The 21504-nt window shown below is 52.1% G+C and overlaps 1 protein-coding gene across 2 annotated transcripts in view; it reads left to right on the forward strand.

The window, feature by feature from the left end:
- Positions 1–7151: 7151 nt before the first annotated feature.
- Positions 7152–21504, forward strand: part of gdpd5b (glycerophosphodiester phosphodiesterase domain containing 5b) — a 167377-nt gene continuing 153024 nt past the window's right edge. The window contains exon 1 of one of the 2 annotated variants that reach the window (XM_055637551.1): positions 7152–7732. The gene's annotated coding sequence lies outside the window, so the exon portion shown is untranslated. The remainder of the gene's footprint in view (positions 7733–21504) is intronic. The other variant, XM_055637552.1, reaches the window with a different exon arrangement.

Below are 21504 nucleotides of genomic sequence, written 5' to 3' on the forward strand. Positions count from 1 at the left end.
GGTCCCCACAAGGTGGCAGCGTTGGCTGGCTTCATCTCCCACGACTAGAAGCATAAAATATTCGGCCAAATGTCACCACATCTTGATTTATTTAATGGCATTCAATGTCCCAAAGAGCTTTGTGGCCAGATAGATACTTTGCAAAATGTTATCGCAATTAATTACTTGCACAGTTTCCTTTGCATTCAGCAAAGCAGTTGGATATTGTGCAGACACAGACAATTAAAACACCTATTCTGGTCAGCTGAAGGCAAAAAGTATTTAATTACTTCCTCTCTCTTTGTAAAGAAATTCATCTGCTTTGTTCAATGCAGCATTGAAAAGCTTTTGGTTATTGGTGGGCACAGAGTGCTGGAGTAATTCAGCGGGTCAGGCAGCATCTGTGGAGAACATGGATAGGTGACGTTTCACAGAGTGCTGGAGTAACTCAGCGGGTCAGGCAGCATCTGTGGAGAACATGGATAGGTGACGTGTCACAGAGCGCTGGAGTAACTCAGCGGGGCAGGCAGCATCTGTGGAGAACATGGATAGGTGATGTTTCACAGAGTGCTGGAGTAACTCAGCGGGTCAGGCAGCATCTGTGGAGAACATGGATAGGTGACGTTTCACAGAGTGCTGGAGTAACTCAGCGGGTCAGGCAGCATCTGTGGAGAACATGGATGGGTGACGTTTCGGGTCAGGACCCTTCTTTAGGCTGAAAGACATGGATGGCCGGTGTAGACTCAGCGGGCCGAAGGGCCTGTTTCCACCCTGTGATCTCTAAAGTCTAAAACAGGGGCCGGCAACAGATCACCTCAGGAAGGGTGGAGCCCACAATGGTTCATTGTTGGCTGGGGAAGACGTGCTAACGAGAGGGATACAAGGATTCGAAAAGTGGAACTGGTAGACTACTGGGGGACGGGGGGAAGAGATGGGGGGGGGGGGGAAGGAATGCATGAATTACTTGAAATTACAGATTTATACTCATGACTGCGTAGCCAGTCACAGTGCGAACTCCATCATCAAGTTCGCTGACGACACCACTGTTGTGGGACGTATCACTGATGGGGATGAGTCAGAATATAGAAGAGAGATCGAGCAACTGTCCATATGGTGCCAGTGCAATAACCTGGCATCTCAACACCAGCAAAACCAAGGAACTGATTGTGGACTTTAGAAGGAGTAGGATTGGGATTTATATCAACGGGTCGATGGTTGAAAGGGTCAAGAGCTTCAAATTCCTGGGCGTGCACATCTCTGAAGATCTTTCCTGGTCCGAGAACACTGATACAATTATCAAGAAAGCTCATCAGCGCCTCTACTTCCTGAGAAGATTACGGAGAGTCGGATTGTCAAGGAGGACTCTCTCTAACTTCTACAGGTGCACAGTAGAGAGCATGCTGACCAGTTGCATCGTGGCTTGGTTCGGCAACTTGAGTGCCCTGGAGAGGAAAAGACTACAAAAAGTAGTAAACACTGCCCAGTCCATCATCGGCTCTGACCTTCCCTCCATCGAGGGGATCTATTGCAGTCGCTGCCTCAAAAAGGCTGGCAGTATCATCAAGGACCCACACCATCCTGGCCACACACTCATCAACCTGCTACCTTCAGGTAGAAGGTACAGGAGCCTGAAGACTGCAACAACCAGGTTCAGGAATAGCTACTTCCCCACAGCCATCAGGCTACTAAACCTGGCTCGGACAAAACTCTGAACATTAATAGCCCATTTTCTGTTATTTGCACTTCATCAGTTTATTTATTCATGTGTGTATATATTTATATGATGGTACATGGACACACTGATCTGTTCTGTAGTCAATGCCTACTATGTGCTGTTGTGCTGAAGCAAAGCAAGAATTTAATTGTCCTATCAGAGACACATGACAATAAACTCACTTGAACTTGAACTTCATGCCTCTGGGTTATAAACTGCCCAGTCCATCATCGTCTCTGACCTTCCTTCCATCGAGGGGAACTATCGCAGTCACTGGCTCAAAAAGGCTGGCTGTATCATCAAAGACCCACACCATCCTGGCCACACACTCATCTCCCTGCTAGCTTGGTGCTGTTTCTCCAACTTGCATGTTGCCCCACTTTCAGTGGAGGAAGTCCAGGACAGAAAGGTCAACAAGGGAACGGAGAATGCCAAAGTTCGGCTCGAAAATGCAGACAACAACAAACTGGTTGAAGGTAAAACTGGTTAAGAAAAAGAGTTTGGCAAATTGTATAACTTCTAACTTCTAACTTCTATCTCACAGAGCATGAAATAGGGCCCTTCGGACCAACTTAATATTCAGTAGGTCAAGTGTTAATCTCTTGAACATGTCCAGGTGTACAGTAGAGAGCATATTGACTGGTCACATCACAGCCTGGTTCCGGCGATTCGAACGCCCAGGACACTAGAAGACTACGGTGAACACTGCCCGGTCCATCACAGGTACCGACCTTCCCACCATCGAAGGGATCTACAGGAGTCGCTGCATCAAAAAGTGGGGGTGGGGGCCTTATGACTTTAGCTAGGTTTGGAGGGATATGGGCCAAATGCAGCCAGGTGTCGATGGGACATGTTGGTCGGCGTTGGCAAGTTGAGCCGAGGGATCTGTTTCCACGCTGTTTCACTCTATGACCCTGTGTCTCTAAGTTGAAATACCGCCCGATTCACCTCTAATCCCATTGCAGACAGAGGACTTTGTCTCTGGAACTGCTGTGCTACAATGCTGGGAACTGTATACTGCACTCTGCACCTTATCTCCCAGTTGGATACCTCACAACCTAAAGGTACGACGATTGAATTCTCCAGTTTTAGGTAGACAATAGACAACAGACAATAGGTGCAGGAGTAGGCCATTCGGCCCTTCGAGCCAGCAACACCATTCACTGTGATCATGGCTGATCATCCCCAGTCAGTACCCCGTTCCTGCCTTCTCCCCATATCCCCTGACTCCGCTATGTTTAAGAGCCCTATCTAGCTCTCTCTTGAAAGCATCCAGAGAACCGGCCTCCACCGCCCTCTGAGGCAGCAAATTCCACAGACTCACAACTCTCTGTGTGAAAAAGTGTTTCCTCGTCTCCATTCTAAATGGCTTACCCCTTATTCTTAAACCGTGACCCCTAGTTCTGGACTTCCCCAACATTGGGAACACGTTGTTTCCTGCTTCCAGCGTGTCCAAACCCTTAATAATCTTATATGTTTCAATGAGATCCCCTCTCATCCTTCTAAACTCCAGAGTGTACAAGCCCAGCTGCTCCATTCTCTCAGAGTATGACAGTCCCGCCATCCCGGGAATTAACCTTGTAAACCTACATTGCACTCCCTCATAGCTCGTATGTCTTTCCTCAAATTTTGAGACCAAAACTGCACACAATACTCCAGGTGTGACTCACTAGGGGCCCTGTACAACTGCAGAAGGACTTTTTTGCTCCTATACTCAACTCCTCTAGCTATGATGCTAACGTCAACATGCCATTCGCTTTCTTCACTGTCTGAACACTCTACTAGACTTTGAAAGGAAAGAATTTCACTGTGCATTTGCACGCTGCACACGTGACAGTAAATGCCATTGAAACCACTTTCACCTGACATTCATCTTCCCCGATTGGTAACGTCGCTGGATTGGGAACTGGGGGAGGTGACATGAAATATTGTCCCAGGCAGAGACCTGACCTCGCAGTCTAATAACTCATTACCCAACAGCAAACAGCCTGAGCACACATGGCTTCATTCCATGGAGCGCCGGGGGATGTGGGGTGCTCTTATAGAGGTGTACAAAACCAGGAGGGGAGAAGGCAGGTACAGGATACTGAGTTGGATGATCAGCCATGATCATATTGAATGGCGGTGCAGGCTTGAAGGGCCGAATGGCCTCTACTCCTGCACCTATTTTCTATGTTTTCTATGTTAACATGAAACATAAAAACATCCCCCTGCAGTGGAATCAATGTGAGGGAAGGCACCAAAGTTCAGTCAACTTCCTCTGTTCACCCATGGTCGGGGCCTCTGCAGTCGCTACAACGACGGCCCGATGTTTCAGGCCCTCGAACGGTAGAACACTCTCCGCGGCCCGGAGCCTCCAAATCCGCTGAGAGTGTTCTTATTCAATCTAAGGAGCAACTTTTGCCACACAGAGGGTGATGGGTTTTGGGAAAGAGCTGCTGGAGGAGGTAGTTGAGGCAGGGACTATCACAACATTAAAAAAAAAAACATGGACAGGTACATGGATAAGATTTATGAAGGGGGAGGGGGGTGGGTTGGGACTTTAGCTAGGTTTGGAGGGATATGGGCCAAATGCAGACAGGTGTTGATGGGACATGTTGGTCGGCGTGGGCAAGTTGAGCCGAGGGATCTGTTTCCACGCTGTATCACTCTATGACCCTGTGTCTCTAAGTTGAAATACCGCCCGATTCACCTCTAACCCCATTGCAGACAGAGGACTTTGTCTCTGGAACTGATGCGCTACAATGCTGGGAACTGTATACTGCACTCTGCACCTCATCTTCCACTTGGAGAGTTCACAACCTAAAGGTACAAAGATTGAATTCTCCAGTTTTAGGTAGCTTCCAGCAATGCCTCCTCCCCGTCGCCCATATACCCTCCTCCCCTCCACTGTGGCCCGCCTGGGCTCAAACCTTCTCCTCCCCACCCCCACCTTCCCTCTTCAAGCTTCACCGTTTGTAACCCATCAATTCTTCAGCCTCATGCCTGCTTAAAGCCGTCGCCTGTTGTTCCAACCGTCTGCCCAACACACACACACACACACACACGCACACTCACACACATGCACACTCACACACAAACACATGCACTCACAAATTAGACAATCACAAATACACACTCACAAACACACACAAATGCACAAATATACACTCATAAACACCCACACACACACACACACAAACACACACACACACAAAACACACACTCACAAACACACACACACTCACAAATACACACACACACTCATACATACTCACACACACACACTCACACACACACACACACACACACACACACACACACACACACTCCAAACACACACACACACCCACACACACACACGAGCACACACACACACACACACCCACTCACACACACACACACACACACACACACACACACACACACTCTCACACACGCACACACACACACACACACACACAAAACATGCACACCCACACACACACACAAAACACACACACAAACACACACACACACTCACACAAATACACTCACACACACACTCACAAATACACACTAACGTACACAAATACATGCATTGAAATAAATACACACTAACAAATGCACGCACAGATACTACACTTGTGCACACTTGCAAACACAAATACACTCATACAACACACAACTGCACGCAGACGCCAGTACACACTAACGTACACAAATACGTGCATTGACACAAATACAGTCACTAAACACACGTGCACACACAGGCACAAGTACACACACATGAAACACACACCAATGCACACTAACATACAGAAATAACATACGGAAATACACAAACTGACACAAATGCAGCCTTAATGGACCTGTCCCACTTAGGCGATTTTTTTCGGCGACTGCTGGCGACTGTCTTAGTCGTCCCCCCCCCCCCCCCCCCCCCCCTTCCCCACGACAATGTCTACAACAATCTACTACCTAATCGATGTCAAGCTAGCTACCGCCAACTGCCGAACCATTAGGACATCCACCTACGACCACAACCTACGTCCTACAGTCACCGGTACCTGTCGCCGGTTGACGTAGGTAGTCACCAATGGAATTCATCAAAGTCTGCGCCGGCTACAACCTTGGACAGCAGCTACGTCGGGACAAGTCAAGCTACGCTCGTTGGCGTCAAGCCCACTGTCGTCCACTGTAGTCGCCGAAGAAACATCGCCTAAGTGGGACAGGGGCATTACTCACAAATGCACGCACATACACACTGATGAAACGCACACACATAACACACACTAACATACACAAGTACATACACACGTGACAGGAAAACACAGCCAAGCACGCACAAATGCACACACAGACACGTACACAATAAACACACACTCGCAAAACAAATACACTACTGAAACACAAAACACACGCACGGACAAAGACACTCACAACAGACACGCTCACAACGCTCACAACACATACACACTACTAGAACTACTGGAAGGGGGGTGGGTGTATGGAACGAGCTGCCGGAGGAGGTAGTTGAGGCTGGGACTATCCCAACGTTTAAGAAACAGTTAGACAGGTACATGGATAGGACAGGTTTGGAGGGATATGGACCAAGCGCAGGCAGGTGGGACTAGTGTAGCTGGGGCATTGTTGGCGGCTGTGGGCGTTCAGCCTGTTTCCACACACTGTATCTCTCTGGGACTCTACACACACACACACATGTACAGACATGACACACTCGCAAAACAAATACATGACTAATACACAACACATTTGTGCACATGCGCAGACACACACACCATGTGTGTTCATGCATGAAGCCGCATGTAGTGAACTTGTGCGGGAATGTACAACTGACCCTTGTCACCTTGTGCCTGTCCCCAGCCACATCCCCCAACCCACCCCCACCCCCCCCCCACCCCAAACCCTTACCCAACTGCCCCACCCCACCCCCCACCCAACTCCCATCCCCACCCCCACCCAACCCCCCCCAACCCCCCACCCCCCACCCAACCCATACCCCCCACCCACACCCCCTCACCCCACCCCCCCGCCCCCCCCCCCACCACAACCCCAACCCCACCCCCCAACCCTCTCACCCCACCCAACCCCCTCACTTCAAACCCCACCCCCCACCCATACCCCCCACACACACAACCCCTACCCCAGCCCCACCCCCATCTCTGTCCCCATGCTATGCTGCGCGCTGTTCCTTTAATTCCCAGTCTATCGGGGCGGGTCCTGTGCTGCCTTCCCCAATCCCAGCCTCGCTACACCGCCCTGGAGAGAGAGAGAGGGTGGGAGAGAAGGAGAAAAAAGGGAGGAGAGAGAAGAGAGAGGAAGTGAGGAAGTGGAGGAGAAAGAGCGAACAAACGGAACCGGGAGGAAAATTGACTCAGAGAGAGAGAAAGATACAGGGTGTAACTAACACGGTGAGAGGGATAGGGAGAGGGAAGGTGTAACTAACACAGAGGGAGAGAGAGTAACTAACACAGAGGGAGAGAGAGAGGGGTAGAGGGTGTAACTAACACAGAGGGAGAGATAGAGAGAGGGAGGGAGGGTGTAACTAACACAGAGGGAGAGATAGAGAGAGGGAGGGAGGGTGTAACTAACACAGAGGGAGAGATAGAGAGAGGGAAGGTGTAACTAACACAGAGGGAGAGATAGAGGGTGTAACTAACGTGGGGAGAGCAGCAGCTTAATTTCTCCGGGGGTGAAAAACAAAACCAAGCGTGGAAACGGTTCATTCATTTAATGTTCGCTCTGAGCACAATAGTTCGCCTTGTGTGTGTGTATGTTTTAAGCTCTTTATTGCAACAACAGCCCCCTGCTAGCACTGGGGCAGCTTAGAGAGAGAGAGGCACACACACACACACACAGATACACAGTCGTTCCTTTAACCTTGCATTCGCCTGTAAGACCATCGGAACGAGAATTCCCTCTCTCTCCCCACACATACACACATCCTCTCTCCCCTTCTGACTTCCTCAAAGAGAGAGGGAGCGAGAGAGAGCATTCGGATGTGGAGCCGAGACGTGGGAGCGCTGAACTGAACCCACGGGGTACGGGGAACACACGGTGAGTTGGCTCTTCATTTTTACTTGTGTCCCCCCCACCCCCCCCACCAATCCCGACATAAATTGTTCGGTGAGGGGGTGTTTGTGGTGAATTTAACTGGCAAAGTGTTTGGAGGTTTGTTGTGTCTATTTCTGCCTGTGAGAAGCTGAAATCAGTCATGTATGTCATGAGGGTATTTGTGACATTTTCCTGCATGTTGCTGTGTCTGTGTGCCCTTTTTTTTACTAAAGTTTCTGTTGTTTTTTTGTTAGCTTCAGATTCCAGCAAGTGTGACCTCTTGTGCCCCTTCAGTCTAGCAGCTGGTTTTCTCCAAAGATCCTATAGCTATAGGACCTTTGGTTGTGTCAGTGTGAAGGGTCACGGGTAGATTGGGTTGTCGGGGCTTGCAGTTCATTCGTTACAGTGTGGAAACAGGCCCTTCGGCCCAACTTGCCCACACCGTCCCATCTACACTTGCCCCACCTGCCTTCGCTTGGTCCATATCCCTCCAAACCCGTCCTATCCGTGTACCTGTCTAACTGTTTCTTAAACGTTGGGATAGTCCCAGCCTCGACTACCTCCTCCGGCAGCTCGTTCCACACACCCACCACCCTTTATGTGTAGAAAAAGTTAAACCCCTCAGATTCCTATTAAATCTTTCCCCCTTCGTCTTAAATCTCGATTCTCATTGAAACATATAAGATTATTAAGGGCTTGGACGCGCTAGAGGCAGGAAACATGTTCCCGATGTTGTGGGAGTCCAGAACCAGGGGCCACACAGTTTAAGAATAAGGGGTAAGCCATTTAGAACGGAGACGAGGAAACACTTTTTCTCACAGAGAGTTGTGAGTCTGTGGAATTCTCTGCCTCAGAGGGCGGTGGAGGCCGGTTCTCTGGATACTTTCAAGAGAGAGTTAGATAGGGCTGTTAATGATAGCGGAGTCAGGGGATATGTGGAGAAGGCAGGAATGGGGTACTGATTGGGGATGATCAGCCATGATCACATTGAATGGTGGTGCTGGCTCGAAGGGCTGAACGGTCTACTCCTGCACCTGTTGTCTATGGTCGATTTCCCTTCTCGCTTCCTGTTTAGTTCCTCGAGAGAGAGAGAGTGGAAACAAGGAACAACAGATTTGCGGTAACAAACAAATGGGGAATCTTTGTATGTACTCTTTCCAGCTTTACTGGCAAGTTTCCTACGACAGAAGTGACCAAAAATGGAGCCCCCTGGCCATAGATAGGAGCAAAGAACTGGGTTATACCACAGATAGACACGAAGTGTTGGAGTAAAGCCCCTGTCCCACCTAGGCGATTATTTTCGGCGACTACAGGTGACCAGGATGTCGCCGCATGGTCGTGAGTCGTCGCCTAAAGAGTCGTAACGTTTTTCTGGTTGCCGCTGGGTTTTTGAAATGTTCAAAGCTTTTCTGCGACTGTGGGCGCTGACGTAGCTTGTCTTCTCGTGACGTAGCTGCTGGTGTAGGTTGTCGCCGGGCGCTGACGTTGGTTGTCGCCGGGCGCTGACGTTGGTGAATTCCATTGGCTATTACCTACGTCGACCTACATCAACCCGCGACTGAGTCGCCGACAGGGTTGTTGCTTGTCGTAGCTTGTCGCAGGTGGACGTGGGTTGACTTTGGTTGTCGCCCGTGTGGTCGTAGGTGGACGTCCTAATGGGTCGTCGGTTGTCAGCAGCTTGACGTCGATCAGGTTGTAGGTTGTCGTAGACATTGTCGTTGGGGGGGGGGGGGTCCAGGTGCCGGTTTTTCGGCGACCTCCCACAACTGTGACAATCGCTGAAAAAAAATCACCTAAGTAGGACAGGCCGTTAACTCAGCGGGTCAGGCAGCATCTCTGGAGAGAAGGACCGGGTGGCGTTTCAGGTCGGAACCCTTCTACACACTGAAAGTAGAGAGGGGGATGTGGAAATTAACTGGAGGTGAGAGCAAATCCGGGCCGGCAACAGGTGACCGGAGGCAAGGCGGAGCCCACAACGGTCCAAATTTTGTCTGGGGGAGGTGTGATAACAAGTGGGATACCAGGTGTGTGAACAGTGGAACTAGTAGGGTGACTACACAGTGGGGATGGCATGAATGCAGGACTTACTTGAAATTAGAGCAGTCAATGTTCATGCCGCTTGGGTGCAAGCTGCCCAAGCAAAATACGAGGTGCTGCTCCTCCAATTAGCGCTGGGCCTCACTCTGACAGTGGAGGAGGCCCAGGACAGAAAGGTCAGTGTGGGAATGGGAGGGGCCGTTAAAACTTTCAAGAGGGAGCTAGATAGGGCTCTTAAAGATAGCAGAGTTGGGGGATATGGGGAGAAGGCAGGAACGGGGAACTGATTGGGGATGATCAGCCATGATCACATTGAATGGCGGTGCTGGCTCGAAGGGGCCGAATGGCCTACTCCTGCACCTGTTGTCTATTGTCTCTGGCGCTGTGAGGCAGCAGCGCTACCTGCTGCACCACCGTGCCGCTCATCTGCCAGTCTAAAGGCTACTCCAGCTCTTTGTGACCTGGATAGACCTTGGCAGGGCACGTACCATGGCAAGCTGTGGTCGAGAGAGGCAGTTTGTGGAGACGGAATAGGCTGAAGCAAATAGATGTCAATGTAACTCATAGACATCTGGTTGGTTCCGAGCAAGTGTGAGGTGTTTGCGCTTGCCGGGGGAGTTAGAAGCAAAAGGAAAATGTACAATTAATTGTTGCAGCTCAGAGAGTTGCTCCAGATTCAGTGACAGATTCTTCCCAGCTATTATCAGGCAACTGTATCATTCTACCACGACCACAGAGCAGTCCTGAACTACTACCTCCCTCGGACTATCTTTCAGAAAGAACTGCAGATGCTGGAAAAATCGAAGACAGACAAAAAAATGCTAGAGGAACTGAGTGGATGAGGCAGCATCTATGGAGCGAAGGAAATAGGTGCATCGGTGAGACCAAGCGCAGGCTTGGCGATCGCTTCGCCCAACACCTCCGCTCAGTTTACATTAACCAACCTGATCTCCCGGTGGCCCAGCACTTCAACTCCCCCTCCCATTCCCAATCCGACCTTTCTGTCCTGGGCCTCCTCCATGGCCAGAGTGAGTCCCACCGCAAATTGGAGAAGCAGCACCTCATATTTCGCTTGGGTAGTTTACACCCCAGCGGTATGAACATTGACTTCTCCAATTTCAGGTAGTCCCTGCTTTCTCCCTCCTTCCCCTCCCCTTCCCAGCTCTCCCACAGCCCACTGTCTCCGCCTCTTCCTTTCTTCTTCCCACCCCCCACATCAGTCTGAAGAAGGGTCGCCTATTCCTTAGCTCCATAGATGCTGCCTCACCCGCTGAGTTTCTCCAGCATTTTTGTCTACCTTGGACTATCTTTGATTCTGCTTTGCTGGCTTTACCTTGCACTAAACGTTATTCCCTTATCATGTATCTGTACACTGTGGATGGATCAATTGTAATCATGTAATATCTTTCCACTGACTGGTTAGCACGCAGCAGAAGCTTTTCACTGTAGTTTGGTACAAGTGGCAATAAGCTAAACTGAACTGAAAAGATGCGGGTTCGATCCTGTCCTCGGGTGCCATCTGTGTGGAGTTTGCATGCTCTCCCTGTGTCCACGCAGGTTCCCTGCGGGTGTTTGGAGATACAGCATGGAAACGGGCCCACTGAATCTCTTCCGAGATCTCTTCAGCTGGGCTTGTACACTCTGGAGTTTAGAAGGATGAGAGGGCATCTTATTGAAACGTATAAGATTATTAAGGGTTTGGATACGCTAGAGGCAGGAAACATGTTCCCGGTGTTGGGGGAGTCCAGAACCAGGGGCCACACACAGTTTAAGAATAAGGGGTAAGCCATTTGGAACGGAGACGAGGAAACACCTTTTCTCACAGAGAGTTGTGAGTCTGTGGAATTCTCTGCCTCAGAGGGCGGTGGAGGCAGGTTCACTGGATACTTTCAAAAGAGAGCTAGATAGGGCTCTTAAAGATAGCGGAGTCAGGGGATATGGGGAGAAGGCAGGAACGGGGTACTGATTAGGGATGATCAGCCATGATCACATTGAATGGCGGTGCTGGCTCGAAGGGCCGAATGGCCTCCTCCTGCACCTGTTGTCTACTGTTCTCCAGAGATCCTGCCTGACCCGCTGAGTTACTCCAGTGTCCATCTCCTGTATCAACCAGCATCTTCTGGGAAGCAACTGTCCGTGAATCTGGAGGTGTGCATTTTCACACTCCTGTAACTCTTGCCTGACGGGAGAGTTTCATTTTGAGAATTCCTGCGGAAACTGGCCTTCTGTCCCAGCTTGTCCTTGCTGGCCAGTTATCTCCGTTCAGTAACAATATCCTACACACACAAGGGGCAATTTACAATTTTACTGAAGCCAATCACACCTGCAAACCTGTGCGACTTTGGAATGTGGGAGGAAACCTGAGTCGCTGGTTCTTGGTTTCTTGGTCATCCAAAATATTCCAAATGGAATTTAAACTGGAGGTGGTACCTCATGGTGGTACCCCCTCTCCCCCCCTCCCCCCCCCTCTGCTCCCTCTCCATCCCTTCCCTCTTCCCTCTCTCCCTCCCTCCCCCCCCTCCCCCCCCTCCCCTCCCCCCCCCCCCCCCCCCCCCCCCCTCCCCCCCCCCCCCCCCCCCCCCCCCTCCCCCCCCCCCCCCTCCCCCCCCCCCCCCTCCCCCCCCCCCCCCCCCCCCCCCCCCCCCCCCCCTCCCCCCCCCCCCCCCTCCCCCCCCCGCCCCCCCCTCCCCCCCCCCCCCCACCCTCTCCCCCCCCCCCCCCCCCCCCCCCCCCCCCCCCCCCCCCCCCCCCCCCCCCCCCCCCCCCCCCCCCCCCCCCCCCACCTCCCCCTCCCCCCCCTCTCCCCCCCACCCCCCCCTCCTCCCCCCCCCCCCTCCCCCCCCCACCTCCCCCCCCCCCACACCCCCCCCCCCCCCCCTCTCCCCCCCCCCCCCCTCCCCCCCACCCCTCCTCCCCCCCCCCCCCTCTCACTCCCTCCCCCCCCCCCCCCTCCCCCCCCCCCCCCCCCCCCTCCCCCTCCCCCCCCCCCCCCCCCCCCCTCCCCCTCTCCCCCCCCCCCCCCCCCCTCCCCCCCCCCCCCCCCTCCTCCCCCTACCCTCCGCCACCCTTCCCCCCCCCCCCCCCTCCTCCCCCCCCCACTCCCCCTCCCCTTCTCTCTCTCTCCTTCCCCCCCTCTCCCCCCCCCTCTCTCCCCTCCTCCCCCCCCCCCCCCCCCCTCCTCCCCCTCCCCCTCTCCCCCCTCCCCCCCACCTCCCCCCCCCCCTCCCCCCCCCCCCCCCCCCACACCTCTCCCCCCCCCTCTCCCCTCCTCCCCCCTCCCCCCCAAAAACCCACTCTCTCCCCCCCCCCCCCCCACGCCTCTCCCCCCCCCCCCGCCCCCACCCCTCTCTCCCAAAAAACCCCCCCCCTCCTCCCCCTCTCTCCCCCCCTCCCCCCTCTCCTCCCCCTCCCCTCTCCCCTCCCCTCCTCCTCCCCCCCCCCCCCCTAACCTCCTCCCCCCCCCCCCCCCCTCCTCCCCCCCTCCTCCCCCCCCCCTCCTCCTCCCCCCCTCTCCCCCCCCTCCTCCCTCCCCCCCCTCCCCCCCCCTCATATCCCCTGCCTCTCCTCCCCTCCCCCCCCACCCTCCCTCCCCTCCCCCCTCCCCCCCTCCTCTCCTCCTCCCCCTCTCCTCCCCTCCCCCCCTCCTCCCTCCTCCCCCCCTCTCCTTCCTCCCCCCCCCTCCTCCCCCCCTCCCCCCTCCTCCCCCCTCTCCTCCCCCCCCCCCTCTCCTCCCCCCCCCTCTCCTCCCCCCTCCTCCCCCCTCTTCCCCTCTCCTCCCCCCCTCCTCCCCCTCCTCCTCTCTCCTCCCCACTCCCCCTCCCCTCCCTCCCCCTCTCTCCCCCTCCCCCCCCCCCCCCCCCCCCCCCCCCTCCCCCCTCCCCCTCCCCCCCCCCCCTCCCCTCTCCCCCCCCCCCCTCTCCTCCCCCTCCCCCCCCTCTCCTCCCCCTCCCCCCCTCTCCTCCCCCTCCCCCCTCTACCCTCCCCCTCCCCCCTCTCCCCCCCCTCTCCTCCCCCTCCCCCCTCCCCTCCCCCCACCCTTCCTCCATCTCTCCTCCCCCCCCCCCTCTCCTCCCCTCCCCCCTCTCCTCTCCCCCCTCCCCCTCCCCCTCTCTTCCTCCCCCTCCCCCCCCTCCTACCCCCCTCCCCCCTCTCCTCCCCCTCCCCCCTCTCCTCCCCCCCCCCCCCTTCCCTCTCCCCCCCACCCCCTTCCCCCTACCCCTTTGTAAAACCCCACCCCCCCTTCCACCTCTCCCCCTCCCCCTCCCCCACCCCTCTCTTTCCCCCTCCCCCTTCCCTCTCACCCCCCCACCCCTTCCCCTACCCCTCTGTCCCTCTTCCACCACTCCTATTTCCCTTCAGAAGGAGCTGGTGAGGTGTTGCAGTCCCAGAGTTATGCAGCACGGAGACCAGCCCTTCGGCCCATCTGGTCCTGGGCTAGTCCCACTTGCCTGCATTTGGCCCATAGCCATCACAACCCTTCATATCCATACATCTGTCCAAATGTCTTTTAAAAGTCTTAATTGTACCCACTTGAATTGAATACATTGTATTAGCAAAGTATGTACACATACAATGAATTTGCCTTGGTGCTTTGCTCGCAAGTAACAACACCATATACAGTAGACGGTTAAATATTAAACATGTGAAGAATTAAACAAAATACCAGATCAAAGGGAGGCTACAGATTTTTGGCTGTTGAGTAGAGCAACTACTCGTGGATAAAAACTGTTTTTATGTCCGGCTGTGGCAGCTTTGACAGTCCGGAGTCGCCTTCCAGAGGGAAGTGATTCAAAGAGTTTGTGGCCAGGGTGAGAGGGGTCAGAGATGATCTTGCCCACTCGCTTCCTGGCCCTTGCAGTGTACAGTTCATCAATGGAGGGAAGGTTGCAGCCAATAACCTTCTCTGCTGATCGGACGATTCGCTGCAGCCTCCGGGTGTCGTGCTTGGTGGCTGAGCCAAACCAGACAATGATGGAAAAGGTGAGGACAGACTCTACGATGGCCGTGTAGAATTGGACCATCATTGCCTGTGGCAGATTGTGTTTCCTCAGCTGCCGTAGGAAGTACATCATCTTTTGTGTCTTTTTGACTGTGGAGTCGATGGTAAGGTCCTTGGAGATGATGGTTCCCAGGAACTTCAAAGACTCCATAGATGTGACTGTGGTGTTGTTGATGGTGAGTGGGGTGAGGGGAAGGGGAGCTCTCCTAAAGTCTACATAGAAACATAGAAATTAGGTGCAGGAGTAGGCCATTCGGCCCTTCGAGCCTGCACCGCCATTCAATATGATCATGACTGATCATCCAACTCAGTATCCCCTACCTGCCTTCTCTCCATACCCCCTGATCCCCTTAGCCACAAGGGCCACAACTAACTCCCTCTTAAATATAGCCAATGAAGTGGCCTCGACTACCCTCTGTGGCGGAGAGTTCCAGAGATTCACCACTCTCTGTGTGAAAAAGGTTCTTCTCATCTCGGTTTTAAAGGATTTCCCCCTTATCCTTAAGCTGTGACCCCTTGTCCTGGACTTCCCCAACATCGGGAACAATCTTCCTGCATCTAGCCTGTCCAACCCCTTAAGAAATTTGTAAGTTTCTATAAGATTCCCCCCTCAATCTTCTAAATTCTAGAGAGTATAAACCAAGTCTATCCAGTCTTTCTTCATAAGACAGTCCTGACATCCCAGGAATCAGTCTGGTGAACCTTCTCTGTACTCCCTCTATGGCAATAATGTCCTTGCTCAGATTTGGAGACCAAAACTGTACGCAATACTCCAGGTGTGGTCTCTATACAATCTATATAACTATTTCATACAGAGGGTGGTGGGTGTATGGAACGAGCTCCCTAAGGAAGTAGTTGAGGCTGGTACAATGACAGCAGTGGGAAGAGATTTGGACAGGTACATGGGTAGGAATGTTGATAGATGAATATGGGCCAAATGTGGGCAGGTGGGACAAGCAATGGTTTAGTTTAGTTTGGAGATACCAGCGCAGCACCAGGCCCTTCGCCCCTCTGACTTCAGATTCAATTTAATTGTCATTGTCAGTGTACAGTACAGAGACAACGAAATGCATGTAGCATCTCCCTGGAAGAGCGACATAGCAAACGATTTGAATAAATAATAATAACTGTCCGGGGGGGGGTGGTGATTGGCAGTCGCCGTGGTACGTTGTTGAGTAGAGTGACAGCCGCCGAGAAGAAGTTGTTCCTGGACCTGCTGGTTCGGCAACGGAGAGACCTGTAGCGCCTCCCGGATGGTAGGAGGGTAAACAGTCCATGGTTGGGGTGAGAGCAGTCCTTGGCGATGCTGAGCGCCCTCCGCAGACAACGCTTGCTTTGGACAGACTCAATGGAGGGGAGTGTGGAACCGGTGATGCGTTGGGCAATTTTCACCACCCTCTGCAATGCCTTCCGGTCGGAGACAGAGCAGTTGCCATACCATACTGTGATGCAGTTGGTAAGGATGCTCTCGATGGTGCAGCGGTAGAAGTTCACCAGGATCTGAGGAGACAGATGGACCTTCTTCAGTCTCCTCAGGAAGAAGAGACGCTGATGAGCCTTCTTGATCAGAGTAGAGGTGTTGTGGGTCCAAGAGAGGTCATCGGAGATGTTGACTCCCAGGAACCTGAAGCTAGAAACACGTTCCACCTCCGTCCCGTTAATGTGGATGGGGGTGTGCGTGCCGCCTCTGGACTTCCTGAAGTCTACAATGAGCTCCTTGGTCTTCTTGGAGTTAAGGGCCAGGTTGTTGTCAGCGCACCATGCTGCTAAGTGCTGGACCTCCTCCCTGTAGGCCAGCTCATCGTTGTTGACTCCGCTCCAACCAGCGATCCCCGCTCGCTAACACTATCCTGCCCACGCTGGGAACCGTTTACAATTTTATCCAAGCCAATTAGCCGACAAAGTGGGAGGAAACCGGAGAAAACTCACGGGGAGAACGTACAAACTTGGTTACTTGAAGGCCAGCATGGCCAGGATGGGCCGAAGGGCCCGTCACCACGCCACGATTTGCGTATGCAAATTTCCTCTGCTTAGCATGCATAATGCCGCCCAACTTTCCATAATTAATGCAGCATCGCTTGCTAATTGAAGACGGCAATTGTCGTTGCGTCTAAGTGTGAGCAAACAGATTATCACCAATTGCTGCCGAGCTGAAGACTCTGATCGAATATATATATTTAGAAGTATAATTCACCTGCCATCTGTTCCTCATTCTTTCCCTCCTTGCAGCAGTTGTGGAAATTGGGAGTCGTGTCTCACCGTGATTTCGGGAGATTTGGAACTCACTTCAAGTAACCTCTCCCTCCATCCCTCCCCTTTCCCAGTTCTCCGACCAGTCTGATTGTCCCCCACCCTGATTAAATTTTATCTCTGTCTGCTTCGGTGTCACCTTCTCAATAGACAATAGGTGCAGGAGTAGGCCATTCAGCCCTTCGAGCCAGCACCGCCATTCAATGTGATCATGGCTTCTCCCCATATCTCCTGACTCCTCTATTTTTTAATAGCCCTATCTAGCTCTCTCTTGAAAGTATCCAGAGAACCTGCCTCCACCGCCCTCCGAGGCAGAGAATTCCACACACTCACAACTCTCTGCGTGAAAAAGTGTTTCCTCGTCTCTGTACTAAATGGCTTACCCCTTATTCTTAAACTGTGGCCCCTGGTTCTGGACTCCCCCTACATCGGGAACATGTTTCCTGCCTCTAGCGTGTCCAAACCCTTAACAATCTTATATGTTTCAATAAGATCCCAGTTCTCGGTTTTGGTTTTCGAGATGCTGCCCCTCAAGTCTCTTCAGCCATTTGATCGTGGCTGATCTATTTTCTCCTCGCATCCCCATTCCCCTGCCTTCTCCCTGATGCCCTTTCCAACTTAGAACCTTTTGTTCTCTGCTCTCCATCTGTTCTTGACTCTATTCCTTGGAGCTCAGAAGGTTGAGGGGTGATCTTACAGAGGTCACGAGAGGAGCAGACAGGGAATGAAGGGTCTTTTACCCAGAGTAGGGGGGAATCAAGAACCTGAGGCATAGGTTCAAGGGCGGTCATGGTGGCGCAGCGGTAGAGACGCTACCTACGCAGCGCCGGAGACCCGGGTTCGATCCCAACTCCGGGTGCTGTCTGTACGGAGTTTGCACGTTCTCCCCGTGACCTGCGTGGGATTTGTTCTCCGTGATCTTCGGTTTCCTCCCACACTCCAAAGACGTACAGGTTTGTTGGTTAATTATAACCATAATCATATAACAATTACAGCACGGAAACAGGCCATCTCGACCCTTCTAGTCCGTGCCGAACACATAATCTCCCCTAGTCCCATCTACCTGTGCTCACACCATAACCTTCCATTCCTTTCCCGTCCATATAACTATCCAATTTATTTTTAAATGATAAAAACGAACCTGCCTCCACCACCTTCACTGGAAGCTCATTCCACACAGCCACCACTCTCTGAGTAAAGAAGTCCCCTCTCATGTTACCCCTAAACTTCTGTCCCTTAATTCTCAAGTCATGTTCCCTTGTTTGAATCTTCCCTACTCTCAGTGGGAAAAGCTTTTCCACGTCAACTCTGTCTATCCCTCTCATCATTTAAAAAAACCTCTATCAAGTCCCCCCTTAACCTTCTGCGCTCCAGAGAATAAAGCCCTAACTTGTTCAACCTTTCTCTGTAACTTAGTTGCTGAAACCCAGGCAACATTCTAGTAAATCTCCTCTGTACTCTCTCTTGGCTTGGGAAATGTAAAAAAATGTCCCTGGTGGGTGTAGGATAGTGTTAGTGTGCGGGGATCGCTGGTCGGCACGGACTCGGTGGGCCGAAGGGCCTGTTTCCGCGCTGTATCTCTAACTCTAAGAAGGAATTGGTGATGTTTCGGGGCGAGACTCTACTCCAGACTGATGTCAAGGGAGGGGGGTAATCGGTCTGAAGAAGGGTCTCGACCCCACAATGTCGCCAATTCCTTCTCCCCATAGATGCTGCCTCACCCGCTGAGTTACTCCAGCATTTTGTGCCATTTGGAAAGGTACATGGATATGAAAGTTTTGATAGGATATGTAAGTTTATTGGCCAAGTAGTCACTATTGGTGGCCCAAGTACATGACATACAAGTTACGATTTGACTTGGTGCTCACTAAACCCACAATAATAAAACATGACATGAGATTAAAACGAGATGAGAAGAACTTTTTTACGAGATGAATCTCTGGAATTCTCTGACAAACACTATATTTAAGAGGGAGTTAATAAATAATAAAGGTACATGAATCAGCCATGATAAAATGGCGGTGCAGGCCAGGGCCGAATGCCTACTCCTGCACCAAGTTTCATGAATGAACCATTGATCAAGCATGTACAAAAGATCAAAGGGAGGCTACAGATTTTTGGCTGTTGAATAGAGCAACTACTCGTGGATAAAAACTGTTTTTATGTCCAGCTGTGGCAGCTTTGACAGTTGGCCAAAGTTGGGCAAATGGGGACTGTCTTCGATGGGGCATTGGGACAAATGCCTGTGGCTCTGTGATGATGACTCTGTGATTCTCTCGGCTGTTTCCTGATCTCCAGCTGGTCTCCCTCCCTGGAGCCCATTCAATCCCGGGCAACAGATCACCAAACAGCCAGAGTCCAGCATTGGAACAACGAACTACAGTGAGTGCTCTTAGAGACTTGTGCCAGGCAAACAGCACCAATCACCACGCCAAAACACCCACTGATTTCAATGCATATTTTAAATGTTTTTAAAGAAGTATGATAATTGCGGGAAAACAAAAGGCAAGTTTTTTAGGCAAGTACAGGGAACTAGTTTTGACAATAGACAATAGGTGCAGGAGTAGGCCACTCGGCCCTTCGAGCCAGCACCACCATTCATTGCGATCATGGCTGATCATCCACAATCAGTACCCCGTTCCTGCCTTCTCCCCATATCCCCTGACTCCACTATCTTTAAGAGCCCTGTCTAGCTCTCTCTTGAAAGCATCCAGAGAACCGGCCTCCACCGCCCTCTGAGGCAGAGAATTCCACAGACTCACCACTCTCTGTGAGAGAAAAAGTGTTCCCTCGTCTCCGTTCTAAGTGGCCGACCACTTATCCTTAAACTGTGTGGCCCCTGGTTTGTCGCCACATGTGAGTCTACTCAGTCGCGCACAAAAGTCGTAGCGTTTTTCTGGTCGCCGCTAAATTTTCAACGTGTTGTCAATTTCTCGGCGCAAGTGGATTTGACGCCAATTAGCGTAGCTTGACTTCTCCCTGACCTTGGTGCGACTGTAGGTGGTTGTCAGGATCGCGTAGGTTTTCAACATCTTTTTAGGCGACCTGCTACGACTATAACCATATAACATAACAATTACAGCACGGAAACAGGCCATCTCGGCCCTACAAGTCCGTGCCGAAAAAAAAAAATTTCCCCTTAGTCCCACCTGCCTGCACTCATACCATAACCCTCCATTCCCTTCTCATCCATATGGGTATCCAATTTATTTTTAAATGATACCAATGAACCTGCCTCCACCACTTCCACTGGAAGCTCATTCCACACCGCTACCACTCTCTGAGTAAAGAAGTTCCCCCTCATATTACCCCTAAACTTCTGTCCCTTAATTCTGAAGTCATGTCCTCTTGTTTGAATCTTCCCTATTCTCAAAGGGAAAAGCTTATCCACATCAACTCTGTCTATCCCTCTCATCATTTTAAAGACCTCTATCAGGTCCCCCCTTAACCTTCTGCGCTCCAGAGAATAAAGACCTAACTTATTCAACCTCTCTCTGTAACTTAGTTGTTGAAACCCAGGCAACATTCTAGTAAATCTCCTCTGTACTCTCTCTATTTTGTTGACATCCTTCCTATAATTGGGCGACCAAAATTGTACACCATACTCCAGATTTGGTCTCACCAGTGCCTTGTACAATTTTTAACATTACATCCCAGCTTCTATACTCCAGCGACTATGACAGTCGCTGGCAGCTGCCTGAAAAAAAACTTGCCAAGTGGGACAGCCCCATAACTCAGCGGATCAGGCAGCGTGTTTGGATAACATGGATAGGTGACAGTTTGCGTCGGGGTCCCTTCTTGAGACTCCTGATCTGAAGCGTCACCTGTCCATGTCCTCCACATTGATGCTGCCTAATCTACTCGGGTTAGTTTAGTTTAGAGATACAGGCCCTTCGGCCCTCCCAGTCCAAGCTGACCAGCGATCCCCGCACACACTAACACTATCCTACATGCAGTAGGGCCAATTTATACATACACCAAGCCAATTGATCTACACACCCCCTCATAGTCTCCAAAGCCACACTCAGCAAAATCAATAACCCCACTCTCACCATCGACGGCACCACTGTCTCCCCATCTCACAAGGCCCGCAACCTTGGCGTGATCTTTGATTCCACCCTCTCCCTTGAGCCTCACATCCGCCATGTCATTAAAACCTCCTTCTTTCATCTCCGCAACATCGCCAAACTCAGACCCTCTCTCACACCTCCCACTGCTGAAAGACTCATCCATGCCTTCATCTCCTCCCGACTGGACTATTGCAACTCACTTCTCCTTGGCATCAGCTCCACCTACATCAACCGACTCCAACTGGTCCAGAACGCAGCCACCCGACTCATCACCCACACCAAATCCTGGCATCACATCACTCCAGTCCTCAAACAACTTCACTGGCTTCCCATCTCCCACCGGATCACCTACAAAATCCTTATCCTCACCTACAAAGCCCTCCACCATCTGGCCCCCCCATATCTCACTGACCTCCTCT

The sequence above is a fragment of the Leucoraja erinacea genome, chromosome 6 (assembly GCF_028641065.1).
Source record: "Leucoraja erinacea ecotype New England chromosome 6, Leri_hhj_1, whole genome shotgun sequence".
In the NCBI taxonomy this organism is placed as follows: Eukaryota; Metazoa; Chordata; class Chondrichthyes; order Rajiformes; family Rajidae; genus Leucoraja; species Leucoraja erinaceus.